Here is a 4396-nt window from a genome sequence, read left to right as displayed (position 1 = left end):
TATGCATTTTATATAGAATATAAACATTGCATAGTTGGCTGAGCTTTATTTTATAAAGGGGCTGATTATACATGAGTCCCCCCCCCACCATAATATTTAGTAAATAGCTCACTTTGATCATTCTGCAAATGATATTTACATGTCAGACACTAGACACTATTCTAAGTATTTGGGATGGGGCAGCAAAAAGACACACAATCAGGAAGGCTGCTTTTTAATAGGTCACACACTAGATATGAGAAAATGAATGAAAACTCACACTGATGTTGTTGTAAGTGCTATAAAAACATAAATGTGGGCAGAGAAATAATTGGGATATAAAAAGCCTTCTTTGAGTACCCTGAAAAAAATCAATCCATTTTCTCCTAAAGTATAGTATCCCCAGATGCATGATCATGAAGGGAGATTTTATTTTGCTGAGAGGCAGAGTAACAGGGAAGGAGATTCACATAAATGAGTGAGGAGCAAAGAGAGAGAGAGAGAGAGAGAGAGAGAGAGAGAGAGAGAGAGAGAGAGAGAGAGAGAGAGAGAGAGAAAGAGATTTCCATTCACTGATTCCCTCCCCTAATAAGGCTGCAACAATTGGGCTGCAACAGTGGGCTTTACTCACTATGCCTCAGGGCCAGACTAACGCCAGGAGTCAGGAACCCCATCTGGGTATTTCATGTGGGTGGCAAGGAGTCAAGTAATCAAGCCATTATCTGCTAATTGCTAGGCACAGGTTTAGAGGATTGAATCAGAAAGAACACAGATAAGATTCAATTTGGCACTCTGATATGGGATACAGGCATCATAAGTGATAGTTTAATGTGCTGTACCACAATGCCAGTCCCAGCAACTGAGTTCTATGTTTATGTTCTTGATGATAATTTCCTATTCCATTTTTGCATTGGCACCTGTGAGCTAAACTGCAGTGGAAGGCAGAGAAAAGTTTATTTTCCTGAGAACAAATGTAGGTGTCAGTAAGATTTGTTCTCGGAGGATATTTAACCCATATCAAGTTGTTTCATCGGTTTACTTTTCTTCAAGATGTTCCAGTGTCTCAGGATCTTTCACATTTTAGTCTCCTTCTTGTGCTCCCCTCACTGAATTGTTTGTTCCAAGGGCTCTTGTTTCCTCACCTACTAAAATCTGGGTCTTCCCACATGTGTGCAGGATCCTAAGAACTTGGACCATCTTCCACTGCTTTTCCAGGCCATAGCAGAGAGCTGGATTGGAAGTGGAGTAACCAAGACTCAAACTGGCACACATATGGAATGCCGGCATTGCAGGCAGTGGCTTTACCCACTATGCCACAGTGCCAGCCCCTGGCCATCTTCTGATGCTTTCCAAGGCACACTATTATGAGCTGGATCAAAATGGAGCAGCTAAGTCTCAAATTGGTGCCCACATGGGATGCTCGCATCACAGGAAGTGGTTTAACCCACTATGCCACAACAGTGTTCCAGCACCCCAGCCCACTCCCCAATGTTTTGAGAATGCTCCTGGGACAGCAAGTATTTGTCAAGGGGTTTTGTATGTGTCAGACACTACAGCACCTCAACATGTTGTGAGTGTCTCTCATATTCTGAAACCTAGTTACTACTACTTCAAATCTGTTTCATCTGAGATTCAGTTTCTGAACAGAATCACTGTTGCCACAAGAGCCCATCCATCCTCCAGGTTCCAAGGGATGCTGTGATGACAGTAGCTGTCAGCTAGCAAGAGGTCATAGAAGACTTCAGCACTGGCTGGGAGTGACAAAGAACATTTAAATTTTGTAGAGACCTGGAGTCTGGGGCCTGACCCTGGAGGAGAGAAACAGCCTCTATGCTATTGGGAGGAAACATCACAAGATTTCCCTGCTGGGATCCCCAAGTTACAGAAATATGCTACTGCTCCCTTTCTGAACCTACAAATGACAAGTCTTTGCAGCATTCCTATGGTTCCCTTAACTCATATGATTAGGTATAAGATCCAACTGACAGGTGCTAATAATTCACTGGATTTGGAGTTTTGCTGTTTCATTGCTATTGCTCCCTAAAGAGTCCAATTGACACATTTCAGTAATTTCTCTTTGTGAAACATGTGAAGCAAGTTTACTCATCGGTGCAATGTATAAACCCACTGAGAGTGGCTCTGAGTTGGAGTACTGAGGAGTTGTTGGTTTTAGCCCTACCCAAAAGGTAAAGATGAACCCTGGGTTGTATGTCATTTATGTGTGTGTTTACCTATTCAAATATCCCTAAAATATCAAGTATTACAGTTATAAAAATATATCTTGGGTCCACTGCCTGAAATGATGACTTCCTATGTAGGCACTGCTTCATGTACTGACTGCTTCACTTCTTTCTCTTTTTTAAGGTTTATTTATTTATTTAAAAAGAAGAGCTACAAAGAGGCAGAGACAGAGAGAAAGAGGTCTTTCATCCATTGATTCACTCTCCAGATGGCTGCAACAGATGGAGCTGAGTTAATCCGAAGCCAGGAGCTTCTCCAAATCTCTCACTCAAGTGTAGCCACCTGAGGACTTGGGCCATCTTCTACTGCTTTCCAAGGCAGAGAGCAGGATCAGAAGTGGAGCAGCCAGGACTCAAACTAGCATCTATATGGGATGTTGTCCCTATAAGTGCTGGCTTTACCTGCTACACCACAGCACCAGCACCTTCTGTACTTCTGATCTAGTTCCCTGCTAATAGGCCTGAGAATGCAGTGAAAGATGACCCAAGGCTTTGGGCCTCTGCACCCTTATGGAAGACCCAGGTGGAGGTTAAGACTCCTGCTTCAACCTGTCCCAAACCTAGCCATCACTGATAGATTCATTCTCATTCTCTCTCTCTCTCTCTCTCTCTCTCTCTCTCTCTCTCTCTTTCTCTGTGTGTGTTTGTAACTGCCCTTCTAATATATTTATATATCTTGTAAATGAAGCTACTGCCAAAAAAAAAAGAAAGAAAGTAAAACACTCAAAATCAATGGCTGAACTTATGGCACAGTGGGTTAAACTATGAGTTGTGATGCTGGATTCCCATATCAGAGTGCTAGTTTGAATTCTGGTTGATTGGCATTTTGCTCCATTCCCTGCTGTTCCACCTGGGAAAGCTGCAGAAAATGGCCCAAATACTTGAGTCTCTGACACTCATGTATGAAATCCAGTTGGTATTCCTGGCTGATGGCTTCAGCTAAGTCCAGCTTGGTTGTTGTCATAACTTGAGATGTGAACCAATGGATGAAACTTCTCTGTCAATATACCTTTCAAATAAATCATTAAAAATATAAGAAAAATAAGATACATGAATATTAAGCTTAATGCTAGAAAGCTTTTGATTAAATTCAGCATCTAAGCTTTAAAGAAACTGTTAGCAGAGAAGTAAAATATCAGAATTTCCTTTTATTATATTAATTATTTTTGTCCTTTGTAGTCCCTTATTATTTACTTTCAAAGTAACCCTTAGGTTTATGTAAGCAAGCATTATACTCATTTTATAGTAGAAATGCCATCTCAGAGGCTATACAACCAACCCAAGATTCCACAGGTGCCAACATATTAATAAATGTGCAACTCAAAACAGCCAACTACCTAGTACATGCTTTTGTTTTCTCAAGTTTGTAAATGGGTAAAACAATTTCCTAGATTCCTTTCAATAATCACACTTTACACTCCCACTTGGTATTTTTATTATTCTCTCAACCAATATTAGTATCAGATTTGATTAACAAATTATTTAACATGGTTTCTTGGTTTAATTATTCTTTAAATTATTCTTGAAATTCTGTATCAAATACAGAAAAAAGTTATTTTTTCAAATAATTCCTACAGTTATCTTTCTGAAAGCTTTTGACTTGCTTGGCAATACAAAAATTGCCAACATTTTACATTTTATAAACATTAATTCTTTTTAATAATTTCAGTTATTCCACACCTAAATCAATTTAACATAAAACAATAAAAAAAGGAAGCAGTTGTTTAGCCTAATGCTCAAGACACCTGCACTTCATATAGAAATACCTGTGTTCTATTCCTGGCTTCTGCTCCTGACTCCAGCTTTCTGTCTGCAGAGGCTAGGAGGCAGTGGTGGCTCAAGTAACTTGGAGACCTGCATTTGGTACTCAACTCCTGCCTTTAGCCAAGTTCATGTGGACATTTGAGGACTGAGCCAGAGGATGGGGAACTCTCCCTTTCTCTGTCTCTGACAAGTAAAAAAAAAAATTAAAAGCTGTTGCTAATTCTTATTGAAGTCATTTTCTAATTTTCTGTCCTTCTCCTGTCTGCCTTTATTGGAAAATATTGTTATTCTACCTCACTGCTATATCCTTCTTTTCCTAAAAAGAAAATATGTTACAAAAGCTTACTTTCAGCCGGTGCCACAGCTCATTAGGCTAATTCTCCACCTGCGGTGCCAGTATCCTGGGTTCTAGT

Source organism: Oryctolagus cuniculus, chromosome Y, assembly GCF_051225735.1.
Source record: "Oryctolagus cuniculus isolate XC-2025 breed Fujian yellow rabbit chromosome Y, ASM5122573v1, whole genome shotgun sequence".
Classification (NCBI taxonomy): Eukaryota; Metazoa; Chordata; class Mammalia; order Lagomorpha; family Leporidae; genus Oryctolagus; species Oryctolagus cuniculus.
The sequence above is the reverse complement of the archived record's forward strand: the minus strand, read 5'-3'. Positions refer to the sequence as shown.